The sequence below is a fragment of the Dermacentor albipictus genome, chromosome 1 (genome assembly GCF_038994185.2).
Source record: "Dermacentor albipictus isolate Rhodes 1998 colony chromosome 1, USDA_Dalb.pri_finalv2, whole genome shotgun sequence".
Taxonomy (NCBI): domain Eukaryota; kingdom Metazoa; phylum Arthropoda; class Arachnida; order Ixodida; family Ixodidae; genus Dermacentor; species Dermacentor albipictus.
This window is the reverse complement of record NC_091821.1, coordinates 203,389,202-203,409,829: the sequence shown is the minus strand read 5'-3', so window position 1 is coordinate 203,409,829 and position 20,628 is coordinate 203,389,202. Positions and strand designations below refer to the sequence as shown.

General features: G+C 46.4%; 1 pseudogene; it reads right to left on the bottom strand.

The window, feature by feature from the left end:
- Positions 1-14,071: 14,071 nt before the first annotated feature.
- Positions 14,072-14,321, bottom strand: LOC139055048 (U2 spliceosomal RNA; annotated as a pseudogene).
- Between the last annotated feature and the right edge of the window lie 6,307 nt (positions 14,322-20,628).

The window sequence follows — 20,628 nt, the reverse complement described above, 5'->3', positions numbered from 1 at the left end:
CTTTTCTGAAACCATGTTGGTTGATGCTAAGCAAGTTATTATCTTCCGCAAAGGTTACGATGTGTTTTAGTATGATGTGTTCGAGAATTTTGCAAGATGTGCAGGTTAGCGAAATCGGTCTATAATTTGATGGGCTTGTTGCGTCACCTGATTTGAGAATCGGGACAATCTTTGCTATTTTCCAGTCTTTGGGCACGTCAGACGATTCTAGAGATTTTTTAAAGATAAGTAAGAGGTATTTAGAGACCCATTCTGCGTATCTCTTGAGGAAAGTATTGGGGATCCCATCTTGGCCACAAGATTTTTTAATGTCGATGTTAAGCAGCAGTGAAAGTATACCTGATTCTGTTATCTCTATATCACCAAGTATGTCGCCGGTTCCCCTCGGCTGATGGTTTAAATCTGGTGAAATTCCGTTGTCTTGTGTAAAAACGGATTTAAAAAAGTTATTAAACTGATTTGCTCTTTGGAAAGCATCCTTCTGCGGCAAATTGCTTTGCTTATGCACGTTCGCGTTAAAATATCTCCAAAATTTTTGAGGAGCCGTCTTGATGAAGTTGCTAAGTGTGACGTTCATGTACGTATGTTTTGCTTGCTTTATCACTACTTTCAACTCATGTGCCAATTTTCTAATTTTGTCAGAGAAACAGGGATTTGATGTCTTACCCTTAAGTTTCCTCAGCCTTGACATTTTACGTTTCATATGTATTATATTCCTTGTGATCCAAGGGTTTCTTTTGTGCACTTTCTTTTTTTTCATGGGTACGAAGTTTGATAAACATTCGTGTACATAGGTCTTAAATTTCGCCCATAATTCATCTACTGTCACAGAATTATCATGGAAAAGACAAGAAAAATTGGGGTAGTGATAATCAAAAAAGTCAAGAATGCCGACATCATTTGCGTTTTTCCAATCATATATTCGTGTGATCAATTTTTCTGAGCGTGCTGGCGACGGTAGTGATAAACAACATTTGGTTGCCTTGTGGTCCGAAATTCCGTCAATTATTTCCCATGATATGTCCTCTACAGGAATGTTTTCACTCACAAAAGTTAGATCAAGAATTGTGCTGCTCGACAAAGTGACACGTGTGGGTTGCTGAATGATTTGCTTTAAACCACTATTGAAGGCCATATCAAGTATCGCCTCAGCGCTGTCCTTATCGATAACACCAGCATCGTACGAATCCCATCTTATACCTGGTAGATTGTAATCCCCCGTAAGGACAACCTTTTTGTCCCCTTGAAGGTGACGCTGCATGTAGTCAGACAAGATATGTAATGGCTCCGGGCCAGAATTCGGTGCTCTGTACATTGTACCAACATAAAGGGAATATACGCCGATCGTGATCCTACAAAACAGTGCTTCTGCGCCGGTAATGTTAGGTAGCGGTGTGGTCTGAATGTCGTCTTTCACTAAAATCGCGACGCCACCGCCACGTGTACATCTATCCTGACGAAGAACTATATAACCTGGGGGAAATATATTGTTGGTCAAGATACATGATGACAGCCAAGTTTCACTAATGGTTATGATATCAGGTTCATGTTCAAGAGACAAGGCCTCAAGTTCTACCGTCTTATTAACTATACTCCTGGCGTTGATATTAAGAATAGTTAGTTTTTTCTTAACTTAGCAGGTTGCCGTTCGGCAATTCGAGGAGACACTTTTTTTACTGGTATTTTCTCGCCTAATTCTTCATCCCATGCAAAGAGTTCATCATTTACTTTGATCTTATCGTAAACGAGTCTGACCTTTTCGTGCTTTTCTCTATTAAGTTTGCAACTATCCCAAAGTTTTTTTCTTATATTGCGTACCGCCAGAGAAAAATCTTCGCTGACAGAAATTTTGGAACCCTTCAGTCTAAAACAGTTCTTAAGTATCTTGGTTTTGTCTCTGTAATCGAACAGCTTGAAGATCACGGGGCGCGTTTTGTTAGCCTTCTTCCCTCCCAAGCGGTGAATTCGCTCGAAACCGGAAAACGTTACACCAAGCACTTCTTTAATTAGTTTAGTGCTAACCTCGTGTTCTAGGATTTCCGATGTTTCATCCTCGAGTTCGCTTAGTCCGTAAATAATTAGGTTCGACCGTCTGCTTCGGTTTTCTAGGTCGTCAATTTGACGCAGAAATGATTTCATGGTCTTTTCCAGTTGCATGCACTTTTCCTCGATGGTTGACATACGACTTTCAAGCTGTCCTAAAAGATCTAGTTTGGAGTGAATACTTGCTAACGACTCACTTGAACCCTTATTTTCGTTTCTGATAGCGGTGATGTCGGCAGCCATTTTTCTAATTTCAGCAGCAAGTTCCTGCATGTTGGGACCAGGGTTGCTCTCTACATCCCCTCCCAGCAACAACAGGTATCTTAAAGACACTATGCAGTTTCGAAGCAAAGAACACATTTGCCTTGGGCACGGCAGCACAAGAAGAATCAAGCAATTACTACGGTAACATTTGCCAAAACGTTTGCTCACCTGGAGCATGAAGACAAAGGGGTTTGTCAGCCACATATTCATTCCGATGCGACCTTGCCCAATGCTGTACTCGTGGAAGCAGCTGCTATTTAAAGCGGTTGATGTCGATAAGGTTGCCGATGTCGCTGCAGCCATGAAGAAGTGGTGATCCAAACGGAACGGAATGGAAGCCTGAGCGTCGTTGCGCAGACGTTGTCGCGCAGCCCAGTTATCGTCCGTGAACGCGTGGTCACTGCTTTGAGGCTCGTCGATGTGGACTGGACGGGAGACGACGAGGGCACTCGGTCCAGCCACCAAGAATACAGGAAGCGCCTGGAGCATGAAGACAAAGGGGTTTGTCAGCCACATATTCATTCCGATGCGACCGTGCCCAATGCTGTACTCGTGGAAGCAGCTGCTATTTAAAGCGGTTGATGTCGATAAGGTTGCCGATGTCGCTGCAGCCATGAAGAAGTGGTGATCCAAACGGAACGGAATGGAAGCCTGAGCGTCGTTGCGCAGACGTTGTCGCGCAGCCCAGTTATCGTCCGTGAACGCGTGGTCACTGCTTTGAGGCTCGTCGATGTGGACTGGACGGGAGACGACGAGGGCACTCGGTCCAGCCACCAAGAATACAGGAAGCGCCTGGAGCATGAAGACAAAGGGGTTTGTCAGCCACATATTCATTCCGATGCGACCTTGCCCAATGCTGTACTCGTGGAAGCAGCTGCTATTTAAAGCGGTTGATGTCGATAAGGTTGCCGATGTCGCTGCAGCCATGAAGAAGTGGTGATCCAAACGGAACGGAATGGAAGCCTGAGCGTCGTTGCGCAGACGTTGTCGCGCAGCCCAGTTATCGTCCGTGAACGCGTGGTCACTGCTTTGAGGCTCGTCGATGTGGACTGGACGGGAGACGACGAGGGCACTCGGTCCAGCCACCAAGAATACAGGAAGCGCCTGGAGCATGAAGACAAAGGGGTTTGTCAGCCACATATTCATTCCGATGCGACCGTGCCCAATGCTGTACTCGTGGAAGCAGCTGCTATTTAAAGCGGTTGATGTCGATAAGGTTGCCGATGTCGCTGCAGCCATGAAGAAGTGGTGATCCAAACGGAACGGAATGGAAGCCTGAGCGTCGTTGCGCAGACGTTGTCGCGCAGCCCAGTTATCGTCCGTGAACGCGTGGTCACTGCTTTGAGGCTCGTCGATGTGGACTGGACGGGAGACGACGAGGGCACTCGGTCCAGCCACCAAGAATACAGGAAGCGCCTGGAGCATGAAGACAAAGGGGTTTGTCAGCCACATATTCATTCCGATGCGACCGTGCCCAATGTATGTATGTATGTATGTATGTATGTATGTATGTATGTATGTATGTATGTATGTATGTATGTATGTATGTATGTATGTATGTATGTATGTATGTATGTATGTATGTATGTATGTATGTATGTATGTATGTATGTATGTATGTATGTATGTATGTATGTATGTATGTATGTATGTATGTATGTATGCGTGCATGTATGCGTGCATGTATGTGTGTGTGTGTGTATGTATGTATGTATGTATGTATGTATGTATGTATGTATGTATGTATGTATGTATGTATGTATGTATGTATGTATGTATGTATGTATGTATGTATGTATGTATGGTCACGGCTTTGTGGGGGCGTCCGGTACATGAACGCAAAGCACCTCCACCAGATGTCACTTAGTAGTGACGGTAAAGAGCACAGTAGCAATACAATTTCTTTCTCTATGGCAATACTGTGAATGACGAAACTAACTTTTGTTGGGCGAGCCTGTGCCCACAAAAACAGGCTACACTTCAAGCGCAATGATAGTGGCGAGCACAGTCGGCGATCGTCGAAATCTGATCTGCCGATCAAGCGCGTCGGCTTTTATACACAAGCCATCGACCGTTCCAGAGTAATCGCTGGTGCCCGCGTGTCTTCCAGAAAGTTCTACACCATTCGCGTCACGCACATACATGCAATCAGATTACAGAAGGTTCGGTGACAACAGACAGCGGATAGAAGCCGCCCGAGGCAGCGCCGAAGCACCACACGAGCCAAAAGATTATGATGAGTCGTGTGTACAAATGACGACGCCGATATGTACAAATAGAGCTCACAGTATATATATATATATATATATATATATATATATATATATATATATATATATATATATATAAAATTGTCCTGCTTACTTTTTTCTTTTTCAGCCTTTGTGTTCGAACACGCATTCATGTATTTCATAAGTACGCGGTAAAGCACTGCCATCGCCATCATGAGATCACAGCGAAGCGTCGCTCTTAAATAACCGAATTGCTCGTTGAGTTCTTACTAACGCTAAAATAGGCCCCGATCTTTCCGCGGGCTGGGCGACCTGGGCCAAACTCGAACAATGAACTATTGCTCTTGAAGCAGGTGCGACCTCTTCCGTCGTCCAGTTCCGCGTACGTTTATACTGTGCGTGACCTACAACACTTCCCTAGCTATACCGCGCAGAATGCGTTACTGAGCGTGTGCCTAGAAATTGGAGCAGTCTCGGTTGTCAGCAAGACACGCACGAGGCGCATTCGGCGTTCGATCGCATTGTTTCCTGCAGAGGCCATCTTGATGAGAAGCGAGTTACGCCTCTTGCTCACGCATCAACACACCGAGCTCTCAAGCGTAATAACAACTTACGTCTTACCCTATGAAGACTTCCATAGTCCATGCTACAGGAAGTTCTATGTAACAAAGTGCCAACTTGGGTCGGCGGTTACATGTTCGTAAAAAACGAATAACGGCGCAAACTATATGGAACGCTGCAGAGCCCGTCTCCAGCTAACAGCGTCCACCTGTTCCTTTGGAATAGCAGTAATAATAAGACGGCATCGCAGATAAATAATTCGCGCTTCCTTTTAGGCGATTTAAGGAGGCTCGTAAAAAGAATATACTATAGCACCTTTCCCTATTTAGCTGAGCCTCGAGCGGCACAACAGACTGTGAATGAAGAAGCAAAAAAGCTTTCAAAATTTAATTCTGAGGTTTTACGTGCCAAAAGCACGATATGATTATGAGGCGCGTCGTTGTGGGGGCTCCGCATTAATTTTGACCACCTGGCGTACTTGAACGAGCACCCAATCTTGCCCAGTGCATGGTATACACGGGCGTTTTTTTTTCTTCTTGCATTTCGTCCCCACCGAAATGCGAAAACGCCCGTGTATACCGAATAACAACAATAATAAGACGGCATCGCTGATAGATCACCGAACTCGAAGAATTCAAGTCTCTTCGGCGTGATTGCATTGTCGGCGCGTCTGTGTTAAAATTTTTTCTTAGGGCTGGTATAGCAATGTTTCCCGTGTGCAGAGCCCAATCCACGATGGTATCAAGGAGGGAGCCCTCATACAACGCCACCTAGCCTCATCACAGAGGATGGAGAGAGAGAGAGAGAGAGAGAGACTGAAGGTGGTCAGTGCCGGCTCAGTTTTGTCAGCGCGAGAAATTTCTGTGCGACGTACATACTGCAAAAGTCAGAAGTGCTAGCATGTCTTGAGGGCGTCTCTGGATCCGCGAGTGATCCCGTGCTGGTATTCAGGCGATTCTAACTAATATCGACCATTTATTATTGAATTGTTGCTTTTTCTTTTTACCGATAAATATTTTAGAAACGCCGTTTCGTCGACTTCAACTTAAATGTTTCATTACTGACATTCTTTCTCCAGGACTCTTCACTCTGAAATATTTGCCCTGCCGTTGTGGGACTTGTGTGTTTGTTTCAAGGTAGTTATTTCAAGTACGTTTTTCGTTCATTGTGTTATTTTGAATTTCTTGCGATATTTTTACTCAACTTTCTATACGGCACTAATGTCATTTACTTATTACATCCGATTCTTGCTTAATGCCCCGTAGTGCACAGATATGCGCCGTTATTTACGGAAATCGAGAGAAAGAATTCCCTTCGAGCAATTCTCGATCCAATCATCATCATCATCAGCCTGGTTACGCCCACTTCAGGGCAAAGGCCTCTCCCATACTTCTCCAACTACCCCGGTCATCTACTAATTGTGGCCATGTTGTCCCTGCAAACTTAATCTCATCCGCCCACCTAACTTTCTGCCGCCCCCTGCTACGTTTCCCTTTCCTTGGAATCCAGTCGTTAATCCTTAATGACCATCGGTTATCTTCCCTCCTCATTACATGTACTGCCCATGCCCATTTCTTTTTCTTGATTTCAACTAAGATGACATTAACTCGCGTTTGTTCCCTCACCCAATCTGCTCTTTTCTCATGCCTTAACGTTGCACCCATCATCATCACCAAACCTCGATCCACTATCAGGTTATAACTGTCACGCTTGATATACGATAAAGCACCGTTTACTGCACTAGTTTTCTTTGCTATCAGAAACACAAGATATTGTGAACAATAATCCTAGACTGAAAAAAGAAATAAAGAAAAAAAGATAGTCGGTCCACGAACTAGAGGCCATGAAAGATGGTTGGTACCGCGATGGCGCACATCTTACGGCAAGAAATCACTGCCATTCAATGTCCCATAGCTTTTAAACAAACATCAGAAGAATGGGGCCGATTTTAGCACTCTTTGTAAAAAATAGTTGCGCGAATACTTTATTTTAAAACCATGCTGACTGCTCGATCCATTTTTACCCCTATACATTCATTTCACTGAGCCTAAACGCCACGTTCTTCGGTTTGTTTTGACTTTTTTTGAGCACAGCTCTTAAGCGCCCGTTCCTGGGTTCAGCACCGCCGTCACTCGGCGTAGTCGCGCGGACACGCTCGTGCCACTGCTCGCGCGTTCGTCATACCGGCGTTCCCATACTGCCCTGGCGACACTGGCTGTTGTGCCATTACCACAAGCCCGGATTCCGAATCTGCAAGATGCAGAATCTATCCTGCGAGCGCCCTAATTCTCCCTTCACCAGTCAAGATGCTGAGCCGTCAGGCAGCGGGGTCCTGCGGGAGAAGCCTCGACGAGCCGCATGTTTGGACGTGCCAGCGTGTGCCAGACAGCCCGGCGCCGCACCTCCCTTTGCCTGGAGGTCACCGCGCGCGCGAACTTTGAAACGGGTGGCCAGCGCGGTCGCTGGTTGGACTCCTCGGACGACCGTCGTGTGCTGACTTTGTATTGGGCCGTTTGCGTGACAATGGTTCCTCGGGGATTATAAAAGAAGCGACGCGCCACCTCGAAAACAGGATCCGCCGACCCACCGGGAGAGAGTGTCGCTCCCGACTGGGGTGAGATGTGTCACGCGTTTTCGCCGGACGTCGTCGTGCGAGAACAGTCGCGTTTGTTGTGAGCACTCGGCCCCAGTGCCGACCCGTTCATGTCCTGTATGATAACCTGTATATAATGTATAAAGCCCCTTTTTTTATTCTCATCGACGCCAGGCTCGGAGTCTTCGCTACCAACGCTCTGTCACGAAACGGGTGACGAGCGCTACGGGACCACAAAGCCGTAATCGTGGTGCAGCGGTACAAGTTCGTAACACTGGCGGCACCGGTTGGGGTGTCGTAACACTGCTGGCACCGGTTGGATGTCGTAACACTGGTGGCACCGGTTGGGTGTCGTAACACTGGTGGCAGCGGTGGGATGTCGTAACACTGGATGGCAGCTACGGGATTGACCGGCATCAGCTACCTCGGCGCGGTGAGTGCCTGAAGTTTACCTCAAACACCAGACTTTCTCTGACACAGGTTATAGTAGCTTAGGGAAGGATTTGGTGTTGCATTGTGATAACCTTGTGTGTTTCAAGCCTAGTAAGAGTGTTTTGAAAACCAGGGGATGCTGAGGGGGTAGACAGGGCAGTGTGTGAAATACTTGCATATGTCTTACTAGTAGCATTATAGTAGCGTACGGCAGGTATATTCAAAAAGGGTAAACAGCAGGAGGACAGTGTGAACGATGGAGAAGTACAAGGTGAAGGAACTTCTCGAAATTTGTGAGGAGTTGGGCATTGAGAGGAGTTGGGCATTGAGTTGGGCTCAACCAAAAGAAAGAATGCGATCCTTGAGGTCATGAGGACTGGGGACGTAACGGCTGAGGAAGCCGCAGAGGCCTTGGCGGGTATCAATGAACGTCGGGAAAGGGAGGAAAGGGAGAAGGAACGTTGCGAGCAGGAAAGGAAAGAAAATGAACGTCGGGAAAGGGAGGAAAGGAGAGAAAAGGAACTTCGCGAGGAGGAAAAGGAGGAAAGGAGAGAGAGAGAACGTCGCGAGCACGAGCTTAAAATGAAAGAGTTAGAGATCCGAAATAACTCGCCAGCGCCTAGTCTCACTTCCAATGTTCCAAGAATACGCGATCAACTTCCACCCTTTGTCGTCGGAGAGGATATGGCCAAATACCTCGTGAAATTTGAGCACGTGTGCGAACGGAATAGCATTGAGCGATCCCTCTGGGCACAGAATCTGTTAGCGTTGCTTCCTGGGGAGGCATCAGACGTAATAACTTGCTTATCGAAAGAGGCGTTTGAGAGCTACAGTGATGTGAAGGAAGCGCTACTGCGGAAGTACAAATTGTCGCCCGAAGCTTTCCGGCAGAGGTTCCGGTATGCAAAAAAGGGTAAGGAGTCGAATGTTGACTTCGCGTTTCGTCTAAAAGCCGACCTGGTGGAATGGCTGAAGGGCGAAGAGGTTTACGACGACCGCGACAAAATTGTCGAATGCATCGCGTTGGAGCAGTTCTACCGTCGCATTGATGAGGATGTCCGGCTCTGGCTGCAAGATAGGCTAAAGGAGGTTAAGCTAAACAAGGCAGCAGAGTTAGCGGAAGAGTATTACACACGCCGCAGCTTGCACAGCAAGGCAGTGCGCGTAGAAAAAGCTGATAGGAGAGATTGGTTTTCCGGGAAGCCCGACGAACGGAAGCAAATCACGCGTCGCGAGTTTCGGGATGACGAATCCCTTACCAAAGAAACTGTAAGGGAAGGGCAGAATACATCTCAGAATGATGACGATGGTCCGAAACAGCGAAACGAAATGACGCGTTCTTTTGAAAAACGGAAACCGTTAACCTGCTACAATTGCAAAAAGCAAGGGCACATCGCTGCAAGCTGCCCAGAGAGAATTGCTTTTGCAACGATACAGGAAACTCACAAGAACATACGTCTATTGGAGCCCTATGTGCAGGAAATTAAGGTAAAAGGCAAGAAGTGCCGAGCACTGCGGGACTCTGCAGCAACTATGGACGTTGTTCACCCGTCTTTCGTCTCCTCGAGTGACTTTACGGGAGAGTGCGTTAGGATACGGCAAGTGGCCGAGAAGGAGAGTGTCTGTTTACCGATCGCAACGGTTATCATTGAAGGAGAGTTTGGGAAACTTAACACCGAAGCCGCTGTGTCAGCCGCCCTCCCGGAGCAATTTTCCTACCTCTTCTCAAATAGCTCGGAGCAGCTGCTGAGGGATCAGGGCAAATCAGTCTTTGCCGACGTGGCGTACATGGCCCTCACGAGGTCCAAAGCGCGCCCGCTGTCGAGGGAACTTGACTTTGCGTCGGTGAGCGAACAGCGGTGCGGCACACGGACTGATCAAGGTAACTTGAGTGGCGAGCAGTCACGGGAGAGGCAGAGCTCGGAGGCTGGCCTAGGCGAGCGGGTTCTGGAAGTGAGTGGGAGTGACGCGTGCAGTGCTAGCCGCGATATAGACGCGACGCCGCAATTAGGCGACGCGGGCTCCACACTCGCTCCGGTTTCCGCCAGCCGGCAGGAGCAGGCTGCAGTTGAAAGAGAAAGTCTGAGTCGCGAGCAACAGGAAGACTGTTCATTAGCCGATCTGAGGAAGAGCGTCAAACGGGGAGTGAAAAAAAAGAGGGTTTCATTTGGCAAAGAATCTGGCTTATTGTACCGCCGCTACACGGATAAGCAGGGTCGCAAATATAAGCAGCTTCGGATTCCGCGAAAATATCGCCGGGAAAAATGAATGACCTCATTTGCTTCCTCAGTAGTATGTTTTCGGTCCAAGTGATTTCAAGGGGACCATTCCATTTGTAATTATTATTGCTGATTAATAATTGTTTCTTGTCTATTTTGTTGTGTTGTTAATTTGAAAACTGGTTGTTTGAGCCTTGTGTACTAGATCGTACACCTGCCTCTTGTTGCAGCGGGAGCAAAAAGAGGGATAGCAATTTAGTTAGGTTGATTTGAATTATGGCCTTGTCTGGTGTTTGACGGGAGACAGAGGGCACTTGTTCGTGTTGGGTGTTGCCTTTTGCCGGTCGGTTTTGCAAGCTGCAGAACGACCAAGCGGGACCAGTGGCGAGAAGCAAGGTCTTAGGAACGACCCGAGCGGAGCTGGTCGAGGTGCCTTGGCGACAACGCGGTGAGCAGAGCTCCTGTCCTGGCGAGTCGGACCTGGGCACGTGAAGTTACCTGGCGTCCCGACACTGGACGTGAACTTGGACGAGCCTGACGAACGTGCGCGCCTGGCATCCGAGCCACGTGGAGGCAGCTCGTCTTCCCGGCGCCTTATCTGAGGGCGGGGATGCTGTTGTGCCATTACCACAAGCCCGGATTCCGAATCTGCAAGATGCAGAATCTATCCTGCGAGCGCCCTAATTCTCCCTTCACCAGTCAAGATGCTGAGCCGTCAGGCAGCGGGGTCCTGCGGGAGAAGCCTCGACGAGCCGCATGTTTGGACGTGCCAGCGTGTGCCAGACAGCCCGGCGCCGCACCTCCCTTTGCCTGGAGGTCACCGCGCGCGCGAACTTTGAAACGGGTGGCCAGCGCGGTCGCTGGTTGGACTCCTCGGACGACCGTCGTGTGCTGACTTTGTATTGGGCCGTTTGCGTGACAATGGTTCCTCGGGGATTATAAAAGAAGCGACGCGCCACCTCGAAAACAGGATCCGCCGACCCACCGGGAGAGAGTGTCGCTCCCGACTGGGGTGAGATGTGTCACGCGTTTTCGCCGGACGTCGTCGTGCGAGAACAGTCGCGTTTGTTGTGAGCACTCGGCCCCAGTGCCGACCCGTTCATGTCCTGTATGATAACCTGTATATAATGTATAAAGTCCCTTTTTTTATTCTCATCGACGCCAGGCTCGGAGTCTTCGCTACCAACGCTCTGTCACGAAACGGGTGACGAGCGCTACGGGACCACAAAGCCGTAATCGTGGTGCAGCGGTACAAGTTCGTAACACTGGCGGCACCGGTTGGGGTGTCGTAACACTGCTGGCACCGGTTGGATGTCGTAACACTGGTGGCACCGGTTGGGTGTCGTAACACTGGTGGCAGCGGTGGGATGTCGTAACATGGCCCACTGCCAGTCGCTGCGGTGATTTCGGTCTCAAATTTCTTTGCCTCAATATATCGCGAAGTGAAAACACGTATCGAGCTGCGCCCATATTTCGCATTGGGGAGTATCGTAGTCATCGGACACCTTTCTCGTCTTCGACAAACTATTGCTATTCGCTAACTATGGGATGTCATTACTAAGTTTATCATTTCTAGTATGGAGTTGGTATACCTATTTTTTATGTGCGAACTAACTGAAAATAACTTTGTAATACCTACGCCTGTTACGTGTATGTATTATTATTCTTATTAGTATTTCATATAGTTCCTCTTTTTCCTTTCTGCACTGCTTTAAACTCCTTTTTGTGCTATGTATGCAATTTTATGTGCACGAGATGTACAAATTCTGATGCATGCTGCCGAATGCGCAGTATACACCGAATACACCACAAGACCGAATGCGCAGCGCGGAAGCGCTGTTGGTGCGTTTTATTATTTTTATTGCGTAATCATTCTACTTCCTTCGGAAGTATGTTCGTCCGTCAGCCTGTCTGTAACGCTTGACGCGATGCGCTCCATATGGGGTCCTATGAAGGGATCGGATTGCGATGGACTCTCTACGAGGCCAACTCCAAGCATTGTCCTAAACAGAAACTGGAGATAAAAACACTGAACCAAATGAGCAAGGCAAGTATGTCACACAAAGAGGCAGCAGCGTCAGTGCAGCACCGGAGGAGACGGTCGCGTCGCCGATGTTGTCGAGCTGTGGGCCCAAACGAGAGCTCCCTGGCTCCAATTCCGCAGGTCTAGGTAGTTGAATCGGCATCGATGGATCTCTCCGAGTCATTGCTCCAGGCGAGCAGCACAACTCCTGGATCGAACGCATGGCCACGCTTGCCACCACGCACACGGACCTTGGACTACCAGCACGGGCAACGACTGTGCACCGAAAAATCACCACCCGCTCTGTCATCGAAGCCGTGCTGCAGCTGCCACTGTCTGGTTTAAATACGCCAGTGGCGCTAACAGCTGCAACAGTTATTCGAGCTATAGACAGTCGCACTGCGGTAACGTCTACCTCTGCCCGCGAAGATGACTCTACTGTGCTTTGACGTGTTCACGTGCGGCGTTGCACAGAAACAGTATGCAGTGCCGCCCCGATGATCGACGTCTTCACCATACCAACGCCCTCCTTCCTCTCCACATCCTATCTCTGTTATTCTCGTAGATCCCGTCCCCAGCGTGGAGTTTAGCAGGACAAAGATGCTTTACCGAGGCCGACCCCTTCACCTTTCTACCATTAAAAATGATCTGTCTCTACGGGGGTATGTGTGAGAAAGCCTTATGACTATGTATGATTACTGAGATTTATGATCGTGACTGTATATAGTGAGTACTGAAGAGGTTTTAAGAGTAATTAAAGTTGGTAAAATAATAAGATTAATTTCGTTGAAATTAATAAAGCCTAAATAAGACTCCTTAAGACTAATGAAGGGTAAAGAAGCCTAATGGAGATTAATTACGATGAAATTACTTAAGCGTAATGTCAGAAGGTTGAGGGTAATTAAGAATAGTAAGTCTAATGAAGATTAGTTTAGGTTAAATTAACTTGCCTAAGAAATGGTAATTAAGGTTACATTAATTAATCATAACAAATATCAATTAAGGGTACTTGAGATTCATCAGTGGTAATTTCGATTGATTAACATTAAATTGATGAAGTCTCATCATGATTGATTAATCGTAACTAAGATGATCGGCTTAAGCCGATTTAAGCCTAATTAGGATCAATTAAGTTTTACTGAAGAAAGCAACCCGAGCAAACGTCGCCATCATTCGACCAGACGCGTTCGGATTCCTCAGAGACGTATGTGTGCAAGGTGAACGACTGGAAAGAATGCGTACGCACTGACTGACAAGTCCCGCCGGGGAGTTCCCGCAGTAATATTTTTAAAACTTTTTTCTTGTCTTACATTTCAGAGGCTATACTATCTTGACCTTATATGGTTCAGAAAAATGAAGTCACATGCAGGTGGCAAAAGCAGAGCGTCAATCCGCATTGTTACTTCTTCAACAAATATTTAACATTGCTGACGGTGGCCGTGCAACGTTATCCTAGCCGCCGACTTCCGTGATTCGTCGTCCTTTACGGCACCAAACTAACGTTGAGTGTTTCTTAACGCTTTTCGTAACTTTACAATTGATATACCGCCGAGTCGGCGAATACAAGCGTGTTTAATTAATTATTAGATGCAATAGAAGGCAGACTGCTGGAATTAAACGTTCCACGCAAGTAAGGCATTCTGTCACTTTTTTACAACGAAGCTGTATGTGGCTAGTTTCCAGCAGACAGATGTCCGTACACCAAAAACAGTGGGCCGATCCCGAAGATAGTGCAATACCGGGCCGACCCGTGGTGGAGGTGAAGCAGGCTTCAAGCACTCCGCCAACTTGCAAAAATGACAGTGACAGTGACAAGAACTTTATTGGATTGTCCTGAGGAACTTGATGGGGGATTGCAAAAATAAGTTTAATATCTTGGGTCCAAATACAACCCGTATCAGACATTAAGCTGATAACAACAGACACAATGAACAATCAGTGTACATCACAGTAATCACAAAGCCGTCGTCACTACCATTGCAAAATGATGAAAATCAATACATGTACCCTTGCATAACTCTCTGAGATATGCTACAGCTTCGCTGGTCATCCACCTTTACAGAGTGGAATGGCTCCTAAATTTAAAAAAAAGAATGTTTATTCAGAGCAACATGCATATTATCGTAAAGAAAACGCCGACGTGTATTTTTCTTATTGTCCGTTATTTTTTTTTCTGTGCGATGAACAGATTTCGGAATCTTTCTAGCGAGCGACAAAGCAACATGAGCAAGATCTTTTATAAAGCAGCGTCATTACGATAGCGTTTCTGATCACTAATTATTTGAGAATAGCGTTCCTCTATTACCACGGTATCTGTCGTCAGATTCGCGGCTTTCCGTGAGTAAAGCAGAAGACACGCGATACGATTTAGCGCGCAATCCGTCGTAGGGTTTATTAAATGAACCACAGTGCAACAACATCCAAGAAATTTCCAGCAGGTTGCCACAGGTTCCAACGGCCGAGCGCCTATTTTTCAGAGGCGCCGCACGTCGTGTCGTCAAGTTCAACGCATTATAGTGTTGTTGTTGTTTTCTTCAAATAATTACATGCGCAGAGAAAACACTGACTGTTCGTGTATATATATATATATATATAAGCTAACTTAGCCAAGCTGTTCAACAACAAAAGATTCAACAAACACAGTGCAAGACACGATTGTAAGACCTATGGCATTCGGTCATCAGAGGTCTCACTACCGAACACCGTATATCTTGAAATAATAACTTGCACCGTGTTTTTTAAATATTTCCTTTTTTCTTTCTTTTTCTTTTTGTTGAACAGCTTGGCTAAAGTTAGCTGGGACGCCCTGTATAGGAAAATGTTTTACAGCGAAGCTGTTAGCCTCTATAGTTGGTCGGGATTTCTCTCGGCGTCGACCTCGCGAAAGAAAGAAGCACATTTAGAGATTGAAGAGATACCTTCAGCGCCTAAAGCGAGAAGGACATACTTTATTTGGTATCACGTATACAACATACAGCACGGCATTCGTTTCAATAAAGAACACAAAGCAGGCATCGAAACCATATCATTGATAAGGCGCTCCTGATAACAATGCGAAGCACGTAGCGTTCCTCGCATACGCTTCCCGGTAAAGATTACTGTTCCGCAAGCTGCCACAGCGACGGCAGCTTGCGACGTGGAGAGTGACGTCAGTAGCCTGACACATACAGAGTTTTTTAACTGCACCTATTAACGCGATAGCGTTAAGGAGCTCGTGTCGCAGAAAAGCCGGTGTCGTCGGCGTCGGGTGTCGGCGTCCGTGGCGTTGACCGTGAGTGATAAATCACGGCAGGCACTTCATAAATAAAAAGCAACTTCCAAGATGGGCTGGGTGGGAATCGAACCAGGGTCTCCGGAGTGTGAGACGGAGACGCTACCACTCAGCCACGAGTTTGCTGCTTCCAAGCGGTACAAACGCGCCTCTAGTGAATGCGGTGTTGCCTTCGAAACGAGCCGTGGAAAGTTATACTGCAGTGTATATCGGTAATTATGAACATGTAACTTACAGAAGTCGCAATTACACGAGTAGCGAAGTGCGTTTCCGCTGCATTTCTTCTGCGCTTTCCGCACACGCAGAGCCATCTTGCGGCAAACACAGAAGACCCCCTCCTCTCCATGTAGGGCGCCGCCTCGACAGATGGCGCGCCACGCGCGCATTGGAGCTGTGGAAGGACCGGTGCGAGGGGGGTCGTTGCCCGGACTCTCTCTCTCCTGACAACGCTTCGCCTTGCTCCCTCCGCAGAATCAAGCGTCCTTCCTTTCTTTAGATCACTATCTGTCTATCTCTCTGCCCGTGCCGATCACGACGTTTGGCTGGCGTGCATCATTTCCCCCTCCGAGATACCGAGTTCTTTGGTTCGCTCCGCTTGCTCAGGCGCACGTTTCGTTGCTGCGCCGAACGCCGCGTTGCTCGACCATATGGCTCGACGCTCACCGCGTCCGATGCGGGGCGCCTCGTAAGTGATGACTGCCCTGTAGCCCATTGTCTTACACCCCTTGGCGGGTCGACGGGAACGCTATCGCGTTCCACTCTTGAAGGCGAAGCTTAAGCGTCCTCCAATTTTTTTTTTCCAAAGATTGCCTGTGGCAGATAATAATACAATTATAATCCTTGATCTAAATTACTCGATGACGCGGCCATTACTTCTACGAGAAATCAAAATAGTGAATTTATTAATTAACGTAATTACGCGAATTAACTTTCTAATAACTTTATTTGCTCGACATATATTTCAATCTACGAATTATAGCCGCTGAGTTCACACAACGGATCCACTTAGGAACGAATTCTCTGGACTACACCAGTCTCAAAATAATAATTTTCAAGGTGCCCGACGAAATTAGTTTAAAAGTTCATTAGCGTCATTATGTTAATTATTCAATTAAGTGTTTTTATTTCCCGTAGAAGTAATGGCCGCCTCATCGATTAATTTTGATGAAGTGGTAAAATTTTGCTATATCTGCCACAGGCAATTTAAAAAAAATTTTGACCTAAAAAAACCCGGTATATATACTCTTTTCTCTGAAATTGTACCACTGGGGCCAGCGTGATTCCTACGCTATATAGAGGGTGTTTCAACCAACACTTAAAAAAAAAAACAAGTCACTTTCTTTCGAGTCACTTTCTTAACAAAATGTCGTTTTATGCATTGGAGTACAAAAGTACTTGGAATGCTAATCCATTTCTCTGCATAGTTCGGGAATTAATATCTCGAAACTGGTGTCATCCTGAGAATTGGTTCCAAGTGGATCCGCCTTGCGAACTTCACGCCTAAAATTTGTAAATTGCAATATGGACCATAAGGTAATTATCTGAAAACCTAAATCGTGGATTTTTGTTAATTAGTCGATTATGCATTTCAAGTTTTCTGTGCAAGTAATGTCCGTCTTTTCGAGTAGACCAGCTCATGAACTAGAATTGTGCTATCTGTCTGCCATAGGCAACCTCTAAAAATTTTCCAAAGTGTCCTCTGAAACACCTAGTGTGTGTGTGTGTGTGTGTGTGTGTGTGTGTGTGTGTGTGTGTGTGTGTGTGTGTGTGTGTGTGTGTGTGTGTGTGTGTGTGTGTGTGTGTGTGTGTGTGTGTGTGTGTGTGTGTGTGTGTGTGTGTGTGTGTGTGTGTGTGTGTGTGTGTGTGTGTGTGTGTGTGTGTGTGTGTGTGTGTGTGTGTGTGTGTGTGTGTGTGTGTGTGTGTGTGTGTGTGTGTGTGTGTGTGTGTGTGTGTGTGTGTGTGTGTGTGTGTGTGTGTGTGTGTGTGTGTGTGTGTGTGTGTGTGTGTGTGTGTGTGTGTGTGTGTGTGTGTGTGTGTGTGTGTGTGTGTGTGTGTGTGTGTGTGTGTGTGTGTGTGTGTGTGTGTGTGTGTGTGTGTGTGTGTGTGTGTGTGTGTGTGTGTGTGTGTGTGTGTGTGTGTGTGTGTGTGTGTGTGTGTGTGTGTGTGTGTGTGTGTGTGTGTGTGTGTGTGTGTGTGTGTGTGTGTGTGTGTGTGTGTGTGTGTGTGTGTGTGTGTGTGTGTGTGTGTGTGTGTGTGTGTGTGTGTGTGTGTGTGTGTGTGTGTGTGTGTGTGTGTGTGTGTGTGTGTGTGTGTGTGTGTGTGTGTGTGTGTGTGTGTGTGTGTGTGTGTGTGTGTGTGTGTGTGTGTGTGTGTGTGTGTGTGTGTGTGTGTGTGTGTGTGTGTGTGTGTGTGTGTGTGTGTGTGTGTGTGTGTGTGTGTGTGTGTGTGTGTGTGTGTGTGTGTGTGTGTGTGTGTGTGTGTGTGTGTGTGGAGAAAGAGAGAAAGCAGCAGTCTATAGCTATTATGTAATTAAGGAATACAGGACGCATACGTGAATATCTTGGGAAGTATTTACAAATGTTCCACAGCTACCTTGGTTCTCGACGAGAAAAGTAGAAAGTTACCTATCAAGAAAGGGGTCAGGCAAGGAAACACAGTCTCTCCGATGCGATTCACTGCAGTCTTAGAAAAAGTATTCAAGCTGTTAAACTGGGAAGGCTTGGGAATGAGGATCAACTGCGAATAACTCAGCAACCTTTGGTTTGCAGATGACATTGTCTTGTTGAACAACACTGGGAACGAATCAGAACAAATGATTGAGGAGCTTAACAGAGAGAGTGCAAGAGTTGGGTTGAAGATTAATATGCAGAAGACAAACAGAATTATAGATAGCCGGGCAAGGGAACAAGAGTTAAGGATCGCCAGTCAGCTTCTAGAGTCTGTGAAGGAGTACATTTACCTAGGTCAATTAATCACTGGGAACCTTGATCATGAGAAAGAAATTCATAGAAGAATAAAAATGGGTTGGATCGAATACGGCAGACATTGTCATCTCCTGACTGGAAGCTTACCATTGAGCATGACGCATTCTTTCATGCGAATAGACATAGCACGTGTGTTGCATGGCGTATGCCCGGCGCCCGCAACGGGGTCCGTTTAAATATACTGTGTGTGTGTGTGTGTGTGTGTGTGTGTGTGTGTGTGTGTGTGTGTGTGTGTGTGTGTGTGTGTGTGTGTGTGCGTGTGTGTGCGTGCGTGTGCGTGTGCGTGTGTGTGTGTGTGTGCGTGCGCGTGCGTGTGCGTGTGTGTGTGTGTGTGCGTGCGTGTGCGTGTGTGTGTGCGTGTGTGTGTGTGTGTGTGTGTGTGTGTGTGTGTGTGTGTGTGTGTGTGCGTGTGTGTGTGTGTGTTTGCAGCAAAGAGACGACGAACCTTTTGGAAGGCGTATTTACTTAACGTTTTCAGCTGGTGGACCAGCCTTCGTCAGAGTACAGTAACGTATGAACAACACATACTGCAGCTTTAAAAGCTCCGTATCAAGAGCAGAGGGCGCACTATCTGCGCTGACTAGACCTTACAGTGCGCATCATAAATCAATATCAATGACACGCATTTTTGAATTCAAAAACTGAAATGCAGATGTGTTCAGGATAGAATATATACAAACATGACTCTCAGGTAAGTGCCAGCGGTTACCATGATTATGCGTAGTGAAAACAAAATGACGTGCATATGCAGATACAAAGGCGTGAGGTTTAGCACATGGCATCTCTAAGTGCAACCTCGAATTATCTAAAAATTGAGGTGTTCAGCGTACAACTTCAAGCCACAGACGTCAAAAAAGCCACATGTAAAAAAAAAAAGCGGTGAAATCATACATATACATTGCATGGGAGGTGTATACTTGTACTCAATTTAAAGTTAAACAGGTTAGGGGGGGGGGTTACTTTGTTTTCATTTATTCCGGACGAGACAGTGTTAAATTTATGAATCAGGTAAGATTCGCGAAGCTCGCGGTCATGGCTGGTGCGGAATCAATATTCGAGCATGGTTACCTTGAGATTGTTAAATGAGTGGTCCGGCATGTTAACATGTTTCGATTGTGGTAGGTTCGGTTGCGATTTGGCATGCGATCTGTGGTTGTTAAAACGGATCCTGAAAAGTGTTTCAGTCTGGCCTATGTATTGCATGTGGCAAGTGCCGCACTCGAGCAAGTACACTACGTTACACGAATCTCAGTTGAAACTGCCTTTAATTGTGAACATGAATTGGCTGGCTTTGCTGGTGGCAGTCAATGTAGGTGTTATATGAGGGCAGACTCTGCAACGTGGTTTATTGCAGCGGCTGCAACCGGTCGGGTTAGAAGTGGCGATTTTTTGAAAAAGTTAGTATGTCGCCTATGTTTTTCGAACGCCGATACACGACACGAGGTGCCTCAGGAAAAAGGGCCTTTACCCTGTCGCTTTGGGTGAGAATGTTATAGTGTTTGCGGAGTATGCCCGAGACCTTATACATATATATATATATATATATATATATATATATATATATATATATATATATATATATATATATATATATATATATATATATATATATATATATCATAAGAAGCCAACAAACACTGACACCAAGGACAACATAGGGGAAATTACTTGTGCTTAATAAATGAAATAAAGAAACGATATATTAATGGAAATTAAAGTGGATGAAAAAACAACTTGCCGCAGGTGGGAACCGAACCGACAACCTTCACATCTCGCGGTTTGTGGGTTCGGTTTTTGTTTATTTCATTTATTAAGCACAAGTAATTTTATCTATGTTGTCGTTGGTGTCAGTGTTTGTTGGCTTCTTATGAGATGACTAATAAAAATCGGGCCCCTCGGTTAACCCCTTTCTTCTCGTTTATATATATAGTTATCCCAGTCGAGTGCTGCACTAACGTTAGCGTTTGCTATCAATTAAAAAAGTGCATAAAGCGCGTCTTCTTCTCT